We start from the raw sequence: 25,841 nt of genomic DNA on the forward strand, positions 1-25,841 counted from the left end.
CTCCAACGTATCCAAAATGCCTCCGCCCGACTGATCCTCGACATACCCCGCCGAAGTCACATCTCCCCTCACCTAAAGGAACTCCACTGGCTCCCGGTAGACAAGAGGATCACCTTTAAACTCCTGACCCAAGCTCACAAGGCACTTCACAACACCGGACCCTCCTACCTCAACACCAGAGTTAACTTCTACACTCCAACACGTCAACTCCGATCCGCCAACCTCGCCCTCGCCATCGTACCCCGAATCCAGCGCAAGACATCCGGCGGCAGATCCTTCTCCTTCCTCGCCGCCAAGACCTGGAACTCTCCCCCCACATCTCTTCGCCAGACCCAGGACCTCCTCGCTTTCAGAAGGCTCCTCAAGACCTGGCTCTTCGACCGCTAAATCAGCAGCGCTCCCCCCCCCCTCAGCGCCTCGAAACCCTGACGGGTACATAGCGCGCTTTATAAATGCTATGATTGATTGATTGGTGTGAGTCTGTGTATCAGATGTGTGTATTTTGAATTGTCCAAAGTGGTTGTGTTTTGAAAATGTGTGTGTATTTTGAGCGCGGCGGTGTGTGCCGCCAATGGATTACCGTGATTAAATGACTGCCACGTTGATTAGTGGGTTGTGATAGTGTGGGCGTAGTTCTGTTGGCGTGATGGTGTAGGTTTTGCTATCACCAGTTTATCACTGACCTTTGGTGTGGCGGACTTTTGTGGGTGTCTGTAGTGTGGCGGATTACGAGATGTGGGTCATAATACCTGTAGCAGATTTCCGCCACGGTATCTTGACAGACGTAAGCACGACAGTAAGCGGGATTTACCGCCACGGTTGTAATGAGGCCCTTAATATTAGTTTTACAGTGATATTTCAAGATATACTTATTGCATCTTAATTGTTTTGACCTGCATCTTACCAGATAAATATTATATATTTTTCTAAACACTGTGTGGTGTATTTTTGTGGTGCTCTGCTGTGTTATTGCAAGATTTATTGCACAAATACTTTACACATTGCCTTCTAAGTTAAGCCTGACTGCTCAGTGCCAAACTACCAGAGGGTGGGCACAGGATAATTTGGATTGTATAGGACTTACCCTGACTAGAGTGAGGGTCCTTGCTTGGACAGGAGGTAACCTGACTGCTAACCAGAGACCCCATTTCAAACAGCGATTGTGTAAAAATCACAAATTACAAATCTCAAAATTGAGTGTTAGTACATCTGGCCCATAGTTCTGAACCATTCAGAGCCTGTCAGTGAGTTAACCACTCCATATAGCTTTTAGGCTGTCAACAGATTTGTTGTGTTCATCCAACACTTTTTGTTTTCCGACCAAAAGTACATGTGCTCTGTTTCATGCCTCAATAGGACATGCTTTTGCTCTTACCATTAGGTCCTAACCATTCTTCACCCCTCTTGTTGGTGTGTTCTCAAATATCTCTCTGACTTCTTACTAGATAAAAGCTCTGGTCCCTCTTTTATTCCCCTTCTAGTGCTCACCTGAAAATGAACCCATAATGCTTCTTAAACGTTTTCCACTCTTCTTCAAGAATAAAGTTTGTTCCAAAAGATTCTGACAAGCTAAAACCTTACAAAGCCAGCATACTGTCAATTTTTCTTTTGTTTTGAAGATGCTTTTGTCAGTATGGATCATTTGGTCTAACAAGAGTGCAGTGTCAAACACTGACAGGGACCTGAATTTGTGGGGTTTACATTTTTTTTGTCCCTAGCTAAAGCATGATATAAAAAAAATACATCCTAATAAATATTTAATTACATCAAAAATCACCAAACAACCACATCATGGGTGTTCACATATGTATACCACAATGTAGTACAAATATTTCTGTTGATATTCAATTATCAATACATTTAGTTTCTGAATTCAAGTCATCTGTATCTTTGAAGTATATCATTGTTGCAATCCTTTTTTAATTCTTCCTCACTGCCCTTATAAAATAAACACATATAAAGACATTCAGACATTCTGTCCCTCATTACGTGTTTGGTGGTCTTTTCAGAACACCGCCATGCTGGCGGGTGCCAAAAGACTGCCAGTGTTGGCGGTATCACGACTGCCGTAATACGACTCACAAGCTGAAGACTGACTAAAAACGGCGGCAGGAGAGAGACGGTCCCACCACCCACACCTCCAAGCCGGCCCTCCAAATTACAACCTACAAATCAGCACAGTGGTCTTTGCATGGCGGTAAGCCAATTGTGGCCGAAACCGCCGTGGTCAAAAACTCAACTCCACCAGAACACATCACATTGAACAGTACGAATACCCCACACCTGACACACATACGCACACCACACACACACCTGACCGCTGCACTATAAAACACATCCCCACAATCCCCACAAGCTCTTGCATCATGCATTTTTCACAGAGAAAAGGAAGAACGCACAAATAGAAGGAACTGCACCTGGATAGCATAGGCACCACCACACCTACCACGCAGCACACGCTACACAACTGCAGCCCTGCATACTACAAACACGTTGTCACTGCATACAGCCATGCTACATACTATAAGCACACTGAACCACACCACCCCAACTCACCAAACAGCACAGCCCGCACCCCTGCACATTACACACCCCGCCACCCACAACACATTCACCATGTCACAAAGGAAACACCCACGATTCACAGAGGAGTTGCGTTCATGGTAGATTAAATCATCAAACTGGAGCCAAAGCTATTTGGAGCACAGATCCAGCATACATCCATAGACAGGAAAATGAAGTAATGGCAGAGGATCATCGACAGGGTGAACTCAGTGGGAAACCATCCACAGACAATGGTGGACATCAGGAAGAGGTGGAACAACCTATGTGGGAAGGTCCAGTCCATGGCAGCAAGACACCAGATATCCATCAACAAGAGTGGCGGTGGACCCCCACCTCCTCCTCCATAGTTATCATTATGGAAGGAGAAGGTCTTGGCAATCCTGTACCCAGAGGGCCTGACTGGAATAGCAGGATGACTGGACTCTGGTAAGTCAACAACACTCTCCGGGCACCAGGTACTCCTGCACAGCATGAATCCCCACCACCCTTACACCCCCTCACAACACCTTTACATGCACCAATCCACCCTGTACCCAATACCCTCCCTTGCATGCTACACCTCCCCAATACCACTAATCCCACATAGGCCACCCAAGTGCACAGATATCTCTAACTGTAGCAAGTACTACAACTACCACAAGGCAACACTCCCTACCCTTGTATAACTGCTACTTCCACTCCACATTAGGACACCTGCACGAATAACCATGTCACCTCCTTCACCTACAGGATACTTGGACTGCTCACTAGTAAATGGCAATGACAGCATTGATGACCACAACATTCTATACTACAAGCATACAACAGCGCTATCCATCAGCGCTTAAACATTGCCAGTGGACAACAGCTGTCATTGCCATCACTGGAAAGCATGTCATGGCTATGATTGCAAAATATGTATGTGAACAACAAGTACATTTCAACAATGTAACACACTTCCACTCCATCCACAGGTATCCCTACTACTGCCACCCAGCAGAGGATGCCAGAGACAGACAGTCACCCCCTGGAAGAGGGCCCAACTCTGGATTTCTTGAAAGGGATTCCTCACCTGGCCCACCCAGGAAGGCTGGTCAGTCCACCACCATCAGCCTCATCCTGCCCACATCTGAGTCTCCCACCCCTGTGGCTACTACAACACAGGAAATCCCTCCTCCCCAAACCTGTGACCCAAGGACAAATCAATCTATAGTGTGCCTTACAGTACAGGAATCTGAGTCGAACCCTAACATCCAAAACAATGAAGGTCCTGGTGTCAGTGGGATTGGGCACACTTTGACAGGGTCACAGGCAAAGGGGCAAGGGGCAGTGGGAAGACAACTGTGGGTCAAGGGGTGAGGCACCAATGGGACACGACTGGTGAGGGGGCCATCTCTACAGTCCTGGGAGCATACCAGCAATCCCAGGACAGGATGGGTCAAATACTGACAATCTTGCAGGAGAACCAGAGGCTGCAGAGGAATACCACCAGGAGCCCATACAGGCAGTGGCAGGCACACAATGCCACCAAGGTCTCCGTTTGTGTGGTGCTCACTGAACGTACCAGCATCCTGTGTGCATCCTCCACCCACCAGCAGGCCCCTACCAGTAGCCAATCAACACCTGTGACATCAATATCTGCCATAGCTACTGGAAAGGAGGCCCAGCCAGAGGACCCACATGCTAGTAGCACCCCTGCTCCTGAGGATCCCCGATGCAAAGAAGGTTGTCCATCCACACATCCTGCAGGATCTGAGGCCAAGACCAAAAACACCATCAGGAAGTGATCTCTCTCCTGAAAATTCTCCCTTGTGTGCCACTAAGACACTCAGTTGACTGTCCACTGCCAAAACTCCATTTCCCCTTGGCCTTTGATGACTGGACCTGTGGAACCAACAGCAGGGCCACCTACCCTGATATTTTCAGACCCCAAGACCCCACTCCTCAGCAAATGCACTTTTGAATCACAATTAACACATTTCAGCACAGTACTGGCTTATGTGTCATCATTGTCACAGTACCATTTATTGTGAAAGATATCATTTGAAATGTACAAATAGGTGTCACTGAGTCTGACAGATGGACAATTTTTGTATGAATGTCCAGCACGTGTGTCATGACATCCTTCCTGTACTGTTATTCTATGCCAAGGGTGCCAACAGTCATGTCAGAAAGCAGAGCGGAACCACACATCTGACCTGAAAATAGATCAAGATAGGCTAAAGCTTCAATGATGTCTCTCATGTTGCCCATCCCATATACGTACAGGACACAATGCAATCCACAAGAATCATGTTGCAGTGGGGAGGTCACTACATATCTACAAGGTAGGTCTGTAGGTCACACACATGCAGAGTATAACTGCTTCTTCCATTCCACATTAGGACACCTGCATGTATAACCATGTCACCATCTTCACCAATAGGATTCTTGGACTACTCACCAGTACATAGCAATGACAGCACTGATGACCACAACCTTCTATACTACAAGCATACAACAGCGCTATCCATAAGCCCTTAAACATTACCAGTGGACAAGCAGCTGTCATTGCCATCACTGGAAAGCATGTCAAGGCTATTATTGCAAACAATCATGTGAACAACAAGTACAGTTCAACAATGTAACACACTTCCACTCCATCCACAGGTATCCCTACTACTGCCACCCAGCAGAGGATGCCAGAGACAGACAGTCACCCCCTGGAAGAGGGCCCAACTCTGGATTTCTTGAAAGGGACTCCTCGCCTAGCCCACCCAGGAAGGCTGGTCAGTCCACCACCACCAGCCTCATCCTGCCCACATCCGGGGTCTCCCACCTCTGTGGCTACTACAGCACAGGAAATCCCTCCTCCCCAAACCTTTGACCCAATGAAGGTCCTGGTGTCAGTGGGGTTGGGCACACTTTGCCAGGGTCACAGGCACAGGGGGTAAGGGGCAGTGAGAGGGCAACTATGGGTCAAGGGATGAGGCACCATTGGGACACTACTGGCCAAGAGGCCATCTCCAGAGTCCTGGGAGCATACCATCAATCATGGGGAACCCTATGCTGAAGTCATGCCATGCCAACAAGAAGTACCACATGGCTTTGCCAGTATAGCAGTTACACCTCCCCTGATGGTAAGTCAGCATCCCCTCAAAATGCATAACACAGATGGATGGATGTAGTGAACTCATATCCCCTGATGCAAAACACAAGGAGGGACAATATCACTAGGCAGACAGGGATACAGGCTCCATTAACATGAGACCACACATACCTGGCATTCATTGGAAGAATTGCAGAATCAACTCAGTCCTGGAGTCAGCTGCATCCTCATCATCAGCCTCCTCGTCAGTTCCAAAGTCATAAGCCTGATCCACTGGTCCAGCTGCCACCTCCTCCTAATCCAACAGTGGAATGTGTTTTCTCAGGGCAAGATTGTGTAGCATGCAACATGCTACAATGATTTAGCAGACTTCTGTGGTCTGTACTATAGGGTACCACAGGACACATGTAGGCATCAGAATCTTGCTTTCAGTAGCCCAAATGTCCTCTCAATTACATGCCTCATTCATCCATGGGCCTCATCATAACCATCTTCCCCATCTGTTGTAGGGTACCTCACTGGTGTCAGGAGCCAGGGCAGGTTGGGGTAGCTGGTGTCACCAGTGTGCACAAAGGTACAAATCATTAGGGAACTATGAGAGGCATGGAGCTGACTGTGAAGTGAAGTAGCATACATGTTAGACATAGACAGTGGTACACTTACCAATGAGCCAGGCCCCCTCTCTCTGTGCGACATCATTTGTGGGACACTGCTGTTCCTCAGGATGCAACATACATGTACAGATCTCAAAATCTTTGCTTTCACATGGGATATGTATTGGTCGACAAGACATACCACCAGCACATTGATCGAATAGTGATGCTTCCTGTTCCTGTAGAATTACTTATTGGTCCTGGGAGGAACCAAAGCAATGTGGGTGCCATCAGTGGCCCCTATTACATGTGCAACATGTGCAATGTACTAAAAGGCAGACTTCACAGTGTACAGATCAGCATATTGTGGGAACCTGATGTAGCTGCTTGAGTAAGGCATACAGTACATCCTGTAACACTACACTGAACATCGGCTGTGACATTCCTGCAGCCAGTCCCACTGTCGCCTTAAAAGATCCTGAGGCGAGATAATGCAGGACAGATAACACCTGTACTGTTGATGGGATGGCATAGGGATTACGTATGGATGGCAGGCAATCCGGATCCAACTGGGTACACAGTTCCCTGAAGGTTTTACAGTTCAGACGATAGGTGTCTATAATGTGTTTGTCTTCCATGGTAGCAAAGTCAACCAGTGCATTTCTCAATCTCCCCATTGGACTGTATCTAGGTATAGGACAGAGCAAATTTCAGGACATCTGTTACACTATTGTTACTAAAGTACAGCACAAAAGTGGAAAACAGGACAAGTCATGTAGGGTATTTGAAACCTGACACAGGGAAACAGTTATTCACAAACTACACAACTAGGACATCCTGGCTGTCAATTCCATTGCTATACTTGTCACAAGGGGTCTGTACAGAGATGGAAGTCAGACACAGTAACCTCGTCCCTAAGTCGCATTCAGTTATCAAATGTCCACATAATGAAAAGATTATACATCAGACATATTGACAGGTGACACTCACTTCACTAGTGAGTTCACATGAGTTGGCATCGTACATCAAGCAACTAGTGATTAACATCAAGCTATGATGCACTAGGATGATATAGATATCTTTAAAATATATAAAATGCCAGCCACCTGTCCAGCATGCAGAGGACAGATGGAAGTGGTCTTATTCCGCCAGCATTAGTTGTCATGGCGGGAGGCGGTCAGAACCACCGTCCAAATCCTCATTGGTTAACATTGATGTCTATTGGAAATTGGGGCCAATGATGATCACCGCCTGCGGTGACAGTCATGACCGCGGCAGCCGTGACCACCATTTTCTATAGCCCAGCTCACTTGATTCCTGACACTCGAGCAAGCAAGACCTCCACTGCGTGAGTTGCTGTGTTCTGTATCTGGAAGCCACAATGGCATATCCTGCAGGAGATGGGCCCCAGCCTCCACCCCAGAGGAACTGGAGAAACTGGTGGAAGGGGTCCTACCCCTGTATGGACAGTTGTATTGGGCTCCAGATAAACAGGTCAGCACAATGTGGAATACTTATCAGCTAGGGTGGTGTTTGATGGCAAAAGTGAGTAAATATTGACATGCAATGATTGACTGCTGGAGTTGTGCTGTATGAAAGATAATGGCATTGTGGACTCTGTATGAGCATGCGCTGTGCATGCTGTGTGTGGGCCACTGCTGTAGGTGTACTGAAACTCAACATGAATATCTAATTTTGTCTGTGTTGCCCATGCAGGTCATTGCCCATCAGAAAAAGGGGTTATAGAAAGCCAATGCCAAGCAAGTGTGGACCCTGGGGGTCCATAGACGGCAGAGCACCCAATGTAGAAAGCGATGGAAGGACCTGAGGCGCTGGGACCAGAAGACTACTGAGGCCCAGCTAGGTACGTCCTTCCAACAAGGGAAGGGTTCCCGTCTGACCCTGACCCCCATAATGGCTTGCATACAAAGCAGTGGCCTACCCAGAGATAGATGGACAGAGATAGATAAGCACAGCAGCCATAAGGGGTTAGTACAGACTGTTTAATATCAGTTGTATGGGCCTCTATTGTGTCAGTTAGATTACTTAGGTACTAATGAGGTGTGTGTACATTACCTAAGAATATAGTCCTTGCTATTACTTCCACTGTTTAGAAGTGGTGTAAGTTACCTTTTAAACACCATGCAAGCAGTCATATGTTAGTGATATACCTCCTTGTCCAGTTACGTTTAGACACACTCCTATGTTGAGTGATTTCCAAACCCTAATTCCCTATCCCTGAGTCTTCTTTAGACTGTCAATGTCATCCAGTTAGGGCTGATATTAGGTTATAAGTCCTATGAGTAGGGAACTTCAGCTGTGAAATCATTGCATTGTCAATGGACTTCTGTACATCATGAGTCATTTACCAACCTGTCCTATATTTTGTGTGCAATGTACTTATCCAGGACAGTTGAAAAACAATGGGGGTGATTCCGACCGCCAGGGCCGGGGTCGGCGGGAGCACCGCCAACAGGCTGGCGGTGCTCCTAAGGGCATTCTGACCGCGGCGGTATGGCCGCGGTCAGAACCGGAAAACCGGCGGTGTCCCGCCCGTTTTCCGCTGCCCTGAGGAATCCCGCCATGGGGGATTCCGACCCCCTCACCGCCATCCTGTTCCTGGCGGTTTCGACCGACAGGAACAGGATGGCGGTGAGGGGTGTCATGGGGCCCCTGGGCCCAATGGCATGGGCACTGCAGGGGCCCCCGTAAGAGGGCCCCACTTTGAATTTCAGTGTCTGCTTAGCAGACACTGAAATTCGCGACGGGTGCTACTGCACCCGTCGCACACCTTCCACTCCGCCGGCTCCATTCGGAGCCGGCTTCCTCGTAGAAGGGTGTTTCCCACTGGGCTGGCGGGCGGCCTTTTGCCGCCGCCCGCAAGCTTGGAATGACCCCCAATGTGTCAAAAGTGTCAGATTGGTAAGTATATGTGGGTAGTTGGTAGTTTTTACCATTGTCGAATGACTGATGGCAGACTGCAGCATATCCAAACTAGTCATTTTGTTGGGATTAGGAGGTAACAGCTTGAATATCAGGTTATGTCTTCAAGACCAATATTTGGGGACAATGTGTCATAGCCATTCCTCGCCACGCCAGAGGAGGAATAGATTACTTGTTGGTATGTGTACTAGATAGGTAGGTACTGACCCTTTCCTCCCATTGTTTCTCTCCCACCCTCTCTCCCTGTTCTCTTCTATCCTTGTGTGCATCAGTATCATCAGGCAAAGGAAAAGGGGCACAGGCGAGTGGGGAAGCTGCAGCCCACAGGACCCAGGAGGCAGAGTCCACTGATGCTGAAGGGACCAGTGGGACGGATGGCGAGGGGAGCAACACGGTAGAGACCGGTACAGCTACATCATCTTCGGATTCCTTCTGCGATAGAAGCTCTCTGGTGGTGGCGGACCTATATAGGTCCATCCCAGCACCATCCTTGTCCGTCATCCCCTTACCAGCACCGCACTACCTGTAGCTCCCCACCCAGTTGTCTGTGCCCGCTCACCCAGGAAGGTTGGGCACCTCCTTCACTGCAGGCACCTTTGCCCCTGCCCCAGTCAGCCCTGCTGCCCTCAATGAGGAGGCTATTGACCTCCTGAGGTCCATCTCTGTGGGGCAGTCAACCATCGTGAATGCCATCCAGGGACTGGCATCCCAGATGCAACAAAGTAATGCCTACCTGGAAGGGATTCACAGTGCCTTGGCTGGCCTGCAGAGATCATTTCAGGGTCTGGCCTCCTCTTTGATGGCAGCCAGTACCCCTTCATCTTCCATTCCCCCCTCCAGATACCTGTGACCAATCCACCTTCCCTCTCCTCTCACCCATCCAGAGCACACATACAGACCAGCATTCACCCACTACAACAGAGAAGGTGCACAAGATGAACACAGGCACCACAGGACACACCACAAGCATGCACACGTCAAAACACATCTGCAGACACAACAGCCACAACCTACACTGTCTCCCCCACCTCCTCCATCACAGTCACATCACCACTTACACCTGCTATCACTACATCAATACTCCCTGACCCTGCCACCAGTCCTGTCATAACCACAGACACTACAAGAGCAGACCCGCAGCCCTCACCCCATACACCACATCCACACTCACCATGACAACCTTCACGACCACATGCAGCACATCCATCTTACTTGCAGTCACCAGCACAACATACACTCACACATCTTGTATACCATCTCCCTGCATCTCTTCCCTCTCTTCCCAAAAAACATAAACGCCCTCACTCACTCACCCAACATACACCCACCACACATAAGCACACATTGCACACACCTGCATCCACGTCAAGCACACCAACACCTCCTACAACCACTCCCTGTCCCTCCACCCCTAAACCTTTTACCCATGACCACCCCGTGTACCTAACAAAGTTTTCCTTGCCAGTCTTGACCTGTTCCCTGCTCCTGTCCCATCCTTTGATGCCCCTAAGCATCATGTCTACCTGCCTCAATTAACACCTTACACCTCACAGTCCTCCCATGGCCCATATAGTAGTACCCATGCCCCTCCCCTTCCAAAGAAACCACCCTTCCAAAGCATAAGGTCCCTACTCCTACCCCAAAATCCAAACCCCCTCCCAACAATCAAAATCTAAGCCTAAACCCCTCAGATCTTAATCCAAGGACCCCCAGTTCCAAGCCCAAGCTCCCACCACCGCCCTCTCACCCCTGAGGTGCTTGTCTGCCCTATTGGTGCCCCTGCCATGTGAAGGACACTTTGGAGGCAGGAGTCAAGTTGGGGCATGTGACTGTGCCCATTGTGCCTGGGGCAGTTCAGATATTTGCTGGACTGGCCAGTAGGCCTCACTTGTACATAGTTTTTAATATTTATTTATTCAATAAATCTTCCCACATAGATGTGGATGTCATGGTTGAGAAATTGTCCTGGATTTCCTTCAACATGATTGTGTTATATCTGTATAGTTTGATGTTGGTGGTGCTCTGTGCTTCAATGTGTATAGTGATGCATCTGTGATGTCCTTTGTATGTTGGTTGGGCATGGCGTGTCTCCTAAGGCCTTGTTGGATGTCTCTACTGTTTATATGATTGTGTGCTGTTGCTACGTATGGCTGCCAGTATGTGTTGTCGGGTGGAGTCTTTCAATGTGCTTTTCTGACAATGCATTTGTGGGTTTGTGTTGTTGTTGTCATTGTGTGATTGTGGGGTGTTGTGTATGGATGTGTTTGACAGTGGTGGTGGTATGCGGTGTACTGTGTGTATGGCACATGTCTGTTGGCCGTGGTGTGTGTATTTAGCATATGCAGTTGTGTAGTTAGTGTGTGTCTGTAGATGTGTGTATTTATATGGATGTGTGGGTGTGTAATACTGCCCTTCCCTCCAGTGTGTGCTAGGCGGGGTACTTATAGCTGTTGTCTTCGTCGTCGTCACTGGTCCTGGAGGTGTATGGCTAGATACAGCAGTGGGAAGACTTCCATTTCGGGTTCCATGGCAACCGCTGACCTGTGTGCGCACCTGGAGGTGAGTGTCTCCTTTTATACTGACCCATTCTGCCAGCGGTCGGCCCGCCCCAGAAATCCTGTCGGTCTGCTGACTCATAATATGGCTATCCCGTCCGCCAATATCTAAATCCCATAGGATATAATGTGACGGAGTAACTCGTTCACCAATATCTAAATCAGGCCCTCAGTCTTTTGCTTTTCTGAGAATCATAAGAGGACTATAAGTTTCAGTCATGAGCCAATGACAACAGTTTGGCCTTTTGCTAACAGGGGCTGGATTCCTTAACGGGCCACTAGTTCCATGTGCACTAGAGTAAGAAATTTGAAAGATCAAACTAAAAATAGTGTTTAGAAATGACTAGCTGTTAAAAGGCTACTTGAGATTACGAGGGACTGGTGCAAATCCAAATTTCAGGCTGACCACAATGGAAAGTACATCAGCTACAGAACCCACGCAGGGTCTGCTGAAACAGTGCCTTGGATGGAGCAACCGTCGACATTGAGGAGCAAATGCGAAGGTAATGCGTCAATATTTTCCATGCTGTGGGGTCACTGCATCATCGTCGGGCTTCGCTGAGTTAAATGCAATGCTTCATCATCGAGCCACACTGAGCATCGTCATCGGTCGGCACAGGCTGTGGATCTGCTTTTGTTGAGCAGCCTCTGCGTCAGCATAGAAGGGGCGTTGTGTTGGTTCCAACTGGTGCAGTGGTGATCAGTTTTTATCAGGAAACAAGCTGCAAAAACCACTGAGGCACTGGGCTGGAGGGGGCACCTCAGGTAGAATTCACAGATGGCAAAGTCCAGCAGCACCAGGAGAGCTGCAGGCAGTCTTTAATATCCCTGAGACAGCAGGAGAACAGAAGGTAAGCCAGCAAGCCCTTGGAGAAACATGGGTTCAAGGATAAAGAGAGCAAGTCCAGTCCTTCTCACTCCCAGGCAAGAAGCAGCAGGCAGCAGGCCAACATAGCAACGAAGGTAGCAGAGTGGCCATCATTCCTACAGCAGAGCAATCAGCAGGCCGTCAGGTAAGCCTTTGAAGTGGGAAGACTTCAAAGTGAGGCCTATGAAGTGTACAAGGTCCCTGCCCTTCCTTCCCTGGCAGCTTCCCTGCAGTGAAAGCAGCAAAAATATGTATTTGCCATATCAGAAATATAGCACAGGCTAAACTCCTTTCCTGACGCATGACACTGGCAGTTAAAATTATCACAAAAAGGCAACAATTGTTGTCCCTTACAGATTGCATATGAATGCAGCAAGTAGAACGCTTAAATTCAAAACTAAAAAATGGCATTGAACGTTCAATCAATCAATCAATCAGTGTATTTGTAGAGCGCACTACCACCCGTGAGGGTCTCAATGCGCTGGGGGGGGGGGGGAGGGTGCTGCTACTGCTCAAATAGCCAGGTTTCGAGCCTCTTCCTGAAATCAGCAGGTCTTCGGTCTGTCATAGGGGCAAGGGAAGGGTGTTCCAGGTCTTGGCGGCGAGGTGGGAGAAGGATCCACCTCTGGTAGTCGCTCTTCGGATGCGGGGGACGGTGGTGAGGGCAAGGTCGGCTGAGCGGAGTTGGCAGGACGGGTGTAGAAGTTGAGTCGTCTGTTGAGGTAGGCTAGACCGGTGTTGTGGAGCACCTTGTGTGCGCGGGTGAGGAGCTTGAAGGTTATCTCTTTGTTGACGGGGAGCCAGTGTAGGTCTCTCAGAAGGGGAGTGATGTGGCTGTGGCGGTGGGCATTGAGGATCACGCGTGCAGAGGTGTTTTGAATGCGTTGCAGTTGTTTGAGGAGTTTGGCCAGGGCTCCTGCGTAGAGAGTGTTTCTGTAGTCAAGTTTGCTGCTGACGAGGTCCTGCGTGACTGTTCTTCTTGTATCTGTGGGGATCCATCTGTAGGTTTTGCGGAGCATGCAGAGGGAGTTGAAGCAGGATGAGGAGACGGCGCTGAGAGTGTCGAGTCGAGGATGATGCCCAGGTTGCGTGCGTGGTTGGTGGGTGTTGGGGCTGCTCCCAGAGCGGTCAGCCACCAGGAGTCGTCCCAGGCTGAGGGGTTGCTCCATCTTATCTGAGTTCAACTTCAGTTTGCGTTGTGTGGCATTGTTTGGTGGTGCTCTGTGCGTCAATGTGTATAGCGATGCATCTGTGATGTCCTTTGTATGTTGGTTAGGCGTGGCGTGTCTCCTAAGGCCTTGTTTGGATGTCTCTACTGTTTATATGATTGTGTGCTGTTGCTACGTAATGCTGCCAGTATGTGTTGTCGGGTGGAGTCTTTCAATGTGCCTTTCTGACAATGCATTTGTGGGTTTGTGTTGTTGTTGTCATTGTGTGATTGTGGGGTGTTGTGTATGGATGTGTTTGACAGTGGTGGTGGTATGCGGTGTGCTGTGTGTATGGCACATGTCTGTTGGCCGTGGTGTGTGTATTTAGCATATGCATTTGTGTAGTTAGTGTGTGTCTGTAGATGTGTGTATTTATATGGATGTGTGGGTGTGTAATACTGCCCTTCCCTCCAGTGTGTGCTAGGCTGGGGTACTTATAGCTGTCGTCTTTGTCGTCGTCACTGGTCCTGGAGGTGTATGGCAAGATACAGCAGTGGGAAGACTTCCAGTTCGGGTTCCATGGCAGCCGCTGACCCGTGTGCATACCTGGAGGTGAGTGTCTCCTTTTATACTGACCCATTTTGCCAGCGGTCGGACCGCCCCAGAAATCCTGTCGGTCTGCTGACTCATAATATGGCTATCCCGTCCGCCAATATCTAAATTCCATAGGATATGATGTGACGGAGTAACTCGTTCACAAATATCTAAATCAGGCCCTCAGTCTTTTGCTTTCCTGAGAATCATAAGAGGACTATAAGTTTCAGTCATGAGCCAATGACAACAGTTTGGCCTTTTGCTAACAGGGGCTGGATTCCTTAACGGGCCACTAGTTACATGTGCACTAGAGTAAGAAATTTGAAAGATCAAACTAAAAATAGTGTTTAGAAGTTACTAGCTGTTAAAAGGCTACTTGAGATTACGAGGGACTGGTGCAAATCCAAATTTCAGGCTGACCACGATGGAAAGTACATCAGCTACAGAACCCATGCAGGGTCTGCTGAAACAGTACCTTGGATGGAGCAACCGTCGACACCGAGGAGCAAATGCGAAGGTGATGCGTCAATATTTTCTTTGCAGTCGGGTCACTGCATCATTGTTGGGCTTCGCTGAGTTAAATGCAATGCGTCGTCATCGAGACGCACTGAGCATCGTCATCGGTCGGCACAGGCTGTGGATCTGCTGTTGTTGAGCAGCCTCTGCGTCAGCGTAGAAGGGGCGTTGTGTTGGTTCCAACTGGTGCAGTGGTGATCAGTTTTTATCAGGAAACAAGATACAAAAACCACTGAGGCACTGGGCTGGAAGGGGCACCTCAGGCAAGGGTAGAATTCACAGATGGCAAAGTCCAGCAGCACCAGGAGAGCTGCAGGCAGTCTTTAATATCCCTGAGACAGCAGGAGAACAGAAGGTAAGCCAGCAAGCCCTTGGAGAAACATGGGTTCAAGGATATAGAGAGCAAGTCCAGTCCTTCTCACTCCCAGGCAAGAAGCAGCAGGCAGCAGGCCAACATAGCAATGCAGGTAGCAGAGTGGCCATCACTCCTACAGCACAGTAATCAGCAGGCCGTCAGGTAAGCCTTTGAAGTGGGAAGACTTCAAAGTGAGGCATTTGAAGTGTTCAAGGTCCCTGCCCTTCCTTCCCTGGCGGCTTCCCTGCAGTGAAAGCAGCAAAGATATGCATTTGCCATATCAGAAATATAGCACACGCTAAACTCCTTTCGTGACACATGACACTGGCAGTTAAAATTATCACAAAAAGGCAACAATTGTTGTCCCTTACAAATTGCATATGAATGCAGCAAGTAGAACGCTTAAAATCAAAACTAAAAAATGGCATTGAACGTTCAATCAATCAATCCCTCAATAGATCTTGCGGAGCATGCAGAGGGTGTTGAAGCAGGATGAGGAGATAGCGCTGAGAGTGTCGAGTCGAGGTTGATGCCCAGGTTGCGTGCGTGGTTCTTGGGTGTTGGGGCTGCTCCCAGAGCGGTCAGCCACCAGGAGTCGTCCCAGGCTGAGGGGTTGCTCCATCTTATCTGAGTTCAACTTCAGTTTGCTGTTCCTCATCCATTCGGCGACAGCCTTCATTCCTTCGTGGAGGTTGGATTTGGCAGTGAGGGGGTCCTTGGTGAGGGAGAGGATCAGTTGGGTGTCGTCGGCTTAGGAGATGATGTTGAGGTTGTGCAGCCGGGCGACACGGGCGAGCGAGGCCATGTAGACGTTGAAAAGTGTAGGGCTGAGGGACGAACCTTGGGGAACGCTGCAGATGATCTTGGAGGCTTCAGAGTGGAAAGGGAGGAGGCGGACCCTCTGGGTTCTGCCAGAGAGGAAAGAGGTGGTCCACTCCAGAGCTTTGTCCCGGATCCCTGCATTGTGGAGGCGTGCACGTAGGATGCGGTGGCAGACGGTGTCGAAGGTGGCCGAGAGGTCCTGGAGGATGCGGGTCGCAGTTTCGCCGTTGTCAAGCAGGGCCCTGATGTCGTTGGTGGCGTCGATGAGGGCTGTTTCAGTACTGTGTTTGCTGCGGAACCCTGACTGGGATGGGTCCAGGACATTGTTTGCTTCGAGGTAGTGGGTCAGTTGTCTGTTGACGATCTTCTCGATGACCTTGGCCGGGAATGGGAGCAGGGATATCGGGCGGAGGTTCTTGAGGTCTCTCAGGTCCGCCATGGGTTTCTTGAGTAGGGGTTTGATCTCAGCATGCTTCCATCTCTTGGGGTAGGTCGCGGTCTCGAAGGAGATGTTGATGACTTTGCGGAGGTGGGGTGTGATGGTGGCGCTTGCTTTGTTAAAGATGTGGTGCGGGCATGAGTCTGATGGAGATGCAGAGTGGATGGTGCCCATAGTTTTGATTGTGTCATTTTCGTTCACGTTAGCCCAGACAAGCAGGGGGTCGTAGTTAAAAGTGAGTGGAGAGTCTGAGGAGTTGGTGATTGGCGGGGTGGTCTGGCTGTTGAAGCTGTCATGGATGTCTGTGATCTTGTGGTGGAAGAAGGCGGCGAGGGTTGTGAAGGTGGGATGTTGTTTGTGCTGGAGCTGGGTTGGAGAGTTCATCCACAATGTTGAAGAGCTCCCTGCTGTTGTGTGCATTGTTGTCCAGGCAGTCTTTGAAGGAGGTTTTCTTGGCAGATCTGATGAGGTGATGGTGATTGCGGATGGCGTGCTTGAAGGTGGCATGGTTGTCCGGTGTCTGTTTGAGGAGCCAATTTCTCTCCAGTTTCTGACAGGTTTGCTTGGAGGCTTGAAAGTCCGAGGTGAACCAGCTGGCTCTCTTGTTGGCACCTTTGTTGGAAGGTTTATTGAGCGGGGCAAGAGTGTTGGCACAGTCGTCGATCCAGCGCCAGAGGTTGCAGGCTACGAGGTCGGGATTGGTGGGTTTGGTGGGTGGTTTTCGGGCGAGGCTGGTGTTCAGCTGGACTTGGCTGATTTTACTCCACATGTGGCGGGGGATCTGTTGGGTGCGGTGGTGCGTAGTGGGTTTCTGGAAGGTGAAGTGGATGCAGCGGTGGTCCGTCCATGGGAGTTCGGTGGTGTGGCTGAAGGTGACGTGGGGGCTAGCGGAGAAGACGGGGTCCAGCGTGTGGCCAGCAGATTGTGTTGGGGTAGTGACGAGTTGTCTGAGTCTGAGGGTGGCGAGGTTGTCGATTAGGGTGATGGTGTTGGGGTCGTTGTTATTCTCCAGGTGAAAGTGCAGGTCGCCGAGGAGGACGTAGTCGGCGGAGGCTAGGGCGTGCCTGCTGACCAGGTCGGTGATGGAGTCGCAGAACTGAGGCCATGGTCCGGGAGGTCTGTAGATGCGGGTTCCTCTGAGGGTGGTGTTGAGGTTGGTGTGGATCTGGAAGTGCAGGTGTTCGGCGGTGCTGAGGGTGTCGTTGGTACAAGTCGTGACCCTGATGGCGTTCTTGTGGATGATGGCAATTCCACCTCCGACTCCGTTGGTGCGATCCCTGCGGGTGATGTTGTAGCCATCCGGAATAGCTATTGCGATGTCTAGGGCCGAGGAGGTGTTCATCCAGGTCTCCGTCAGGAAGGTGACGTCCAGGGTGGAGGTGTCGAGCACGTCCCAGAGTTTGACGGCCTGTTTGTGTGCAGAGCGGGTGTTAAGTAGGATGCATCGGAAGTAGTTGCGGTCAGGCTCAGCAGGAGGTTTGGCGATTTGGAGGCTGGTGAGTCTGCAGTTCCGGCAGGTGAAGGGTCTCTGGGTGTGCTTAGGAGAGGCCAGGAAACAGGGGTGTGCTCTTCCGGTGTTGAGTGCGCAGAGGGTGCTGGCGGTGTAATGGCGTTGCTGGCCGTGCTGGTCTTGGGGACCAGGGGTTATGGTGCTGGGCGTGGTCTGGGCGTGGTCTGGGCGCGGACGGGCGCAGACGGGCTTGCCTCAGGCGCGCCCGCTGCGGCTGCCATATAAGGTGAGGTGGGAGGGAGGGGAAGCAGGGAGGAGGGAGGGACAGCGAATGGGCGAGCAGGGGGACGGGGCCGCAGGGACGCAGCGGCGGGACGAAGGGAAATTGAAGTGGAGAGAGTGGGGCTGGGCCGCAGGGACGCAGCGGCGGGAAGAAGTGAAATTGAAGTGGGGCTGGGCCGCAGGGATGCAGCAGCGGGCCGTAATAAGCAAAAAACAAAAGGGAACTTTAAGCAGCGGCAGCACCGGCACGCAGAGTAGGGGAGCAACCTGCCAGAAGCAGGTTCAAGGTTCGCTCCCTTCACTGCGCAGCAGCTGCCATATAAGGGGAGGGGGAGGGAGGGGCAGCAGGGAGGAGGGAGGGACAGCGAATGGGCAAGCAGGGGGGCAGGGCCACAGGGACGCAGCGGCGGGAGGAAGGAAAATTGAAGTGGAGGGAGGGGGCGGGCCGCAGGGATGCAGCGGCGGGAATAGTGAAATTGAAGTGGAGTGGGGCCGCAGGGACGCAACGGCAGGAAGAAGTGAAATTGAAGGGGGCGGGTCCGCAGGGATGCAGCGGCAGGAAGAAGTGAAATTGATGGGGGGCGGGGCTGCAGGGACGCAGCAGCGGGGCCGAAAAAAGCAAAAAACAAAAGGGAACTTGAAGCAGCGGCAGAACCGGCACGCGCTTATACACAAAAAAAGTCATACATTTAAGAGTTAAAGTTCTAGGGGTAAATTGTAGCAATAGGAATGGCAGTGATAGGTGGCAAGTAATGGTGCATTGGTACTTCTAATTTTCTTCCACAGGTATTTGCACAATTCACACAGAAATCTAACATTCTTTATAAAGACACAGATCGCTGAGGAACTCCTGGCCACTGGAATAATGTGAATAAATTATGCAGCAATAAAAGGCATTTTATGCGATATGATGAGACACATTCTATGATGGCATTACTTTGTTATTTGTACACTTGGTAACAGTGTCTGGTAAAAGAGTTCACATTATTACTTAACAACTTAACATCCAAAATACATCAACAAGCAACTGCCATATTCCCAGTCAACCTTTGCAAAAAGCCTTCCAGTGCACAGGAACCCGAGTTGCCATAGTCTTTTTAACTTTTGATCTGTTTGAGCTACAAACAGGTTTTTGCAAAAATCTGCAGATTAAGCAACAGATGATGAATTTTGCGGGAGAAGCAGCAAATTTATAATTATGCAAAAATTGCTGCAGACGCAGAATCACATAATTTCAGTGGCCCTGCCTCAGGGTAGGAAAGTGCATGCAGTGCCATAATTCTATTGTATATTTGCCAGTAAAAATTAAATATATATAGAACTATCAAGAAGAGGAGCATGACGTCTGTTCGGAGCTTATCCTATGTCCATCAAGGCAGGCAGATACTCCTCTTTCTGTAGGCTTTAACCCTGTTATGTCTTGTATGTCAAGTGCATACCAGTAGCAAATAGACCACTGACCACTGAAACAGATGCAGAGAGAACTCCAGTCAGACTGAGGCAACCTCGTAGAGAAGTCTACTCACCACCAAAAGTCCTGCTGTCATGGGTCACAAGAGTCTTATGTCTGCCTAATGCCCCAATGGCAGCTCACTGAAATCAACAGAAAGAGACAGTTTGTAAGTAAAGGCTCAACATCTAACTCATTAAATGAAGGATATCCAGTATGCTCACATCACAGAACCTATCCGCTCATTGAATGCAGGATGTGCAACAGTGAACAACTGAACCAGGTGCATATGCACTCAGTTGGACCCCAGAGTCAATGATAAACTGCCAACTATTTCTTTAGAGAGTTTGCTCATCCAAACCTATGCTATCACTCTCCCCAACTAATCCAAAGTAGAATATGGGGGTCATTCCGACCCCGGCAGGCCGGGGATGCGGGAGCACCGCCAACAGGCTGGCGGTGCTCCTCAGGACATTCTGACCGCGGCGGTTCAGCCGCGGTCAGAACAGGAAAACCGGCGGTCTCCCGCTGGTTTTCCGCTGTCCTGCAGAATCCTCCATGGCTGCGCCGCCATGGGGATTCTGACACCCCATACCGCCATCCTGTTGGCGGTATGGGGTGTTGTGGGGCCCCTGGGGGCCCCTGCAGTGCCCATGCCAATGGCATGGGCACTGCAGGGGCCCACGTAAGAGACACTGAAATACGCGATGGGTGCCACTGCACCCGTCGCACATACCCACTCCGCCGGCTCCATTCGGAGCCGGCTTCCTCGTGGGGAGGGGTTTCCCGCTGGGCTGGCGGGCGGCCTTCTGGCGGTCGCCCGCCAGCCCAGCGGGAAAGCCAGAATGGCCTACGCGGTCTTTCGACCGCGGAGCGGCCATATGGCGGCTCCCTCCAGGCGGGCGCCTCCCGCCGCCCGCGGGGGTCAGAATGACCCCCCATGTGTCTATACAACTGATTAGTTGTGCACAACAAGACTTCATTGTTGTATTTGTATTTTAATTTTCCCAAAGTTTTGTGTAAAAAAAGGCAGTTCTGGGAGCACCCGGGAAATCAAATTTTACGGGCTCCTTGTATAAATGAGGGCCTTTGGTATCCTTGGGATTTCATACTGTAAGCCCTCAAACTGAAGGACAAGCACCCTTACCTTAAGCACCTGGCTCTCAGGCTAGTGAGGCAGAGCACTCGAAGACTGCCTCAGAGAGATGCTTTATACTGGAAGCTCAGAACTCACAAAAGGTGTTTTAACACACACATAACCAAATATTACATATTGAAAATTGAAAACACATAAGCCTTTTAATAAAATTAGCGTGTTTAACCCCCTCTTAAAGTGGTCTCACAGAAAAGCTAGGATGCAAATTACCTCCTGTAAAGATTATTCACAAGAGTAAACTAGTCTCAAAAAGTTTGGCCCTCATTAAAATCCTGGCGGTCGGTGGTAAAGCGATGGTAAAACCGCCAACAGGGCGGCGGTAAAAAAAATGGAATTATGACCATGGCAGAAACCGCCAACATAGACAGCCACTTTAACACGCTGACCGCCACGGCGGTACAAACAAACAGCATGGCGGTCACCGCCAACAGACAGGCAGAATACAATGTACCGCCCACACTATTGTGACAGGCCAATCCGCCACCTTTTCTGGGGTGGATTCAACGCGAACAAAAACACGGCGGAAACAGGACTTGGAAGGGAAAACACTCACCTCTACACAACCCACGAGGAACCAGGACGCCATGGAGCCTGAACTCCAAATACTCCCTGCGATTGCCTTCCTGCTCCTCTACCGGGAGCACGACCGATGGCGGCAATGACCACGGTGAGTACAGCACCTACGACACAGGGGAGGGAAAAGAGAGTGACACACACATGCAACACACAACACCCCCACCCCCACCCTCACCTACAACAACACACACTCCAATACATGCTGAAACATTACATTTAGACCCCCCAATGCCCCCGGAAGAAGGCAAGGACAAAAGGAAATGATTATAACCATTGTACTCAATAAACATCAATTAGTCAAAAATGTGTATACAGTATAAACAAATATGTACACCTAGAATTCAAGTCCAGGTTCTGCACCTATATAGTCCGTGGACCACTGGGCCCAAAATGCATGGGCGAGGCCCACACAAGATACCCAATCGAAACGGAGATAACACTGCAGGGGCATCAGATCGAAATAAAACAGGCACCTCAGGGGGAAGGGAAGGGGGGCACCTCAGCCGGATGAGTGCACGACGCCAGCTCCACGAGGGGGCTCCATGCCCATTGATGTATCCTGGGGAGTGCAAAGCCACAGTCTCTCAAGTCTCTCCAGTGGGTGGTTTGCCCACTGCTTTATCCTGCGGAGTGCAAAGCCACAGTCTCTCAAGCCTCTCCAGTGGGTGGGTTGCCCACTGCTTTATCCTGGGGAGTGCAAAGCCACAGTCACTCAAGTCTCTCCAGTGGGTGGTTCGCCCACTGCTTTATCCTGGGGAGTGCAAAGTCACAGTCTCTCAAGTCTCACCAGTGGGTGGTTTGCCCACTGCTTTATCCTGGGGAGTGCAAAGCCACAGTCTCTCAAGTCTCTCCAGTGGGTGGTTTGCCCACTGCTTTATCATGGGGAGTGCAAAGCCACAGTCTCTCAAGTCTCTCCAGTGGGTGGTGTGCCCACTGCTTTATCCTTGAGAGTGCAAAGCCACAGTCTCTCAAGTGGATAAAAGTCTCCACTGGTTCTGGAGGGGGCTTTCTGCCCAGAGTGCTTCATCCTGCCAAGGACTGAGGTAGTGGATGCCTTTCTCCACTGGTTCTGGAGGGGGCTTTCTGCCCAGAGTGCTTCATCCTGCCAAGGACTGAGGTAGTGGATGTGATACTCCACGGACGGTGGGGCAACATGGAAGCTGCCCAGCCCCTGGAACTGACCACCAGCCACATACGGATGACCACTGGGGATGGCAGCCATGTCTGCGGTGGTGCCACTGGCTCAGTTTGTCGCGGGCCACTGGCGGGGCTGGCAGCGGTATCATTAGCGGCAGTGCTTGCGGCGGTCATTGTGGCGGTGGTGCTTGCGGCGGTCATTGTGGTGGCGATGCTGGTTGTGGTCTCACTGACTGCGGTGCTGGTGGCTGGCTCACTGACTGCTGTGCTGGTGGCTGGCTCACTGACTGCCGTGCTGATGGCTGGCTCACTGACAGCAGTGCTGGCGGCGGTGTCAGTAGCGGCAGTGCTGGTGGCGGGCTCACTGACTGCGGTGGTGCTGAAGGGCTCTGTATCTGGGCTGCTGGCGGCGGTGCATGTGGCGGTGCCGGTGGCAGTCTTGTCCACCGTACAGGTTGGCAGCGACATTGACTTGCCTTTCTGCTTCAGGCCCTTCCCCACCATGGATGCTGGCGCAGCTGTCTTGCCACTCCCCACACTTGTCTTGGCTGAGCCCTTGGTGGCAGGTGTTTTGGCCTTATCCCTCCGGGATGTGGACAACATTTTCTGTTTTGGGGGTGGGTGAATGTCCTTGGCCTCGCTCCTTGGGACACTGGCAGCCCTGTTGCTTGGCACACTCCAAAAACCGGGTATTGCTGGCACCACTGTGCCCGGTGATGTGGTGGCTGAGGTGCTGGGTTGGGACCTAGAAAGGCGGGCCCTAAGGGACGGACGGGGTGGGGGAGGTGTAGAGAAGAGGTCAACATTTAAGAGGAAAAGTTTTTTGGACACACTGGGCCTGGTAGATGGAGGGGGTTTGTGAGTGGAGGAAGAGGTAGTGGTTGTAGGAGGTGTTTGTTTGCTGACTTTGGGTGAAGGTGCATGGGCTGGAGGCTGTCGTGAGGTGGATGGCTGTTCGGTCGTTGTGTGACTGCGTTTGTGGAGTTTGGGAAGAGGGCTCACAGACACACTGGGAGAGGACACTGGGGATGTGTGAATGGTAGTGGGGGTGGTGAGTGCATGTGAGCGGTGTGTGGTGATGGGCGTGTTGGTGATGGAGGTAGTGGCTGAAGATGTAGTGCATGCAGGTGTGAGTAGAGATGTGACAGGGAGGGAGGAGTGAGACGTGGAGGAGGGGGACACAGTGGAGGCAGTGGATGTTGGTATGTGTGCATGGGCATGATGCTTGTGTGAGTGCTTGTGGGATGTATGGTGCTTATGTTTGCCAGAGCCACCCTTGTGTGTTGAGGTGTGTGCATGCTGGTCTGATGGTGTGCTTGGGATAGGCTGAGGTACTGGGGATTGGGTCTTGGTGGAGGATGTTGGAGGGGGGAGGCTGGACACAGGGACAATGGCTGCCATCAGTGCAGAGGCCAGAGCCTGAAATGCTCGCTGTTGGGCTGCCTGACCAGAATGAATGCCCTCCAGGTATGCATTTGTCTGTTGCAACTGCCTCTCTACACCCTAGATGGCATTCAGAATGGTAGACTTCCCAACAGTGAGGGATCTCAGGAGGTCAATAGCCTCCTCACTTAAGGCAGCAGGGCTGACTGGGGAAGGGCCTGAGGTGCCTGGGGCGAAGAAGATGCCCACCCTCCTGAGTAAGCGGCCACAGGACACACGCTGAGGGGCTGCTGGGGGGGCGGTGCTGGTAGGGGGGGTGGCGGCTGTACCTGTAGATGCGGTGGGCACAGAGGGTCCCGCCACCGCAAGGGAGCTCCCTTCAGAGGAAGAGTCGGTGTTGCTGGTCTCAGCTCCTGTCCCCTCCATGGAGCTCCCCTCGCCCTCCGTCCCACTGGTGAATTCAGACTCCGTTGTCTGGCCCTCCAGGGCCATGTGGGATGCAGCTCCCTCCTGCTCCGGTGGCACAGCTCCTCCGCCTGATGATGCTAATGCACACAAGAGCAGGGAGACCACAAAAGGGGGGGAAGAAAGAAGAAAGACATGTTCAGTGCATACAATACCGCTACCGTCGGCGGACACTACAGACACAGCAGCCCTCTGCACTACGCAATGCACTTGGAGTTCCCTAATTAATCACAGGGACATGGGGTGCATGGGCTATGCCCGATTGCTGCACACATGGAAGTCACAGGAGCCTGACTAGGTGTAGATGGCTCTTACCACAATTGGGGATGGGGTGCCACTTAGCCTGCCTCACAAAGGGTCCTCCACCTCCCCCACCCAGAAACCTCCAATGCATGCAGAGTTAGCTGAATGTGAGTGTACTCATCCCCTTGTGGCCCTCAAGCGCCCATCCAACTTCAGATACGCCACCGCCCGGATCCGGAACATTAGGGGGGGTCATGGTGCGACTGGCACCCCTTCCACGTTGGGAGGCCATCCCCAGCTGGGCCTCTGCCGTCTTCTTGCTCCAGCGGCGAAGGTCCTCCCATCTTTTACGGCAGTGGGTGCTCAGTCTGTGGTAGACCCCCAGGGTCCGGATGTCCTTGGCGATGGCATGCCAAATATCCTTCTTCTGGTGGGCGCTGACCTAGAGGAATAGTACAGGGGAAAATGCAACACTTTTACTGTCTGGACCATCACAGTCATTGTCCCACGTTCCCACCCTTGCCCTGACGCACATACACTCACTGTCCAATCATGCAGGCCTCATCTCCCCCCCATATCTTCCATCCACACCACTCCAAACAGGCATTGCCCATACAGCATGCTCACAGCATACTCACCTGTTTGTCTGGAGGACCGTAGAGTAGCGTGTACTGGGGGAGGACCCCATCCACTAATTTATCCAACTCCTCCGATGTGAAGGCAGGGGTCCTTTCCCCAGACACATGAGCCATCGTCGCTTCCAGACTGAGGTCACAGCAGCACTTGCAGTGTAGGCCCTCTGCTGTTGAATATCAGGTATCAAGTGAGTGAACAAAGAGGAAATGGCGGTCACGTCCGCGGCGGTGCTTACAGTCACCGCCGGCGTACATTGTCATTGGCTCCTGGGACCCATAGGACCCAATGTTAACCAATGCAGGATTGCGCTGCGGTCTTCGACCGCCTACCGCGACGGTGCAGAACGCCAGCGCAGTTACCTCATATCCCTTTGTCCCACATTACAGGTCAGGCAGCCGCCATTTCAGGTGGCCACATAGCATTATTTTTTAATGCGTCACACATATATAGGCCTGCATACACACAGAGACAGGCACATAGCATATTGACAAATGAGTGCAATACAATTGTTTTTTTCCTACCTCAGTGTTGGCTGACTCTGTGCTCGCTGTTCTCATCCATGGGGCACATCCGCTGGGGCAAGTGAGGATATGGCGGC

Source organism: Pleurodeles waltl, chromosome 12, assembly GCF_031143425.1.
Source record: "Pleurodeles waltl isolate 20211129_DDA chromosome 12, aPleWal1.hap1.20221129, whole genome shotgun sequence".
Taxonomy (NCBI): domain Eukaryota; kingdom Metazoa; phylum Chordata; class Amphibia; order Caudata; family Salamandridae; genus Pleurodeles; species Pleurodeles waltl.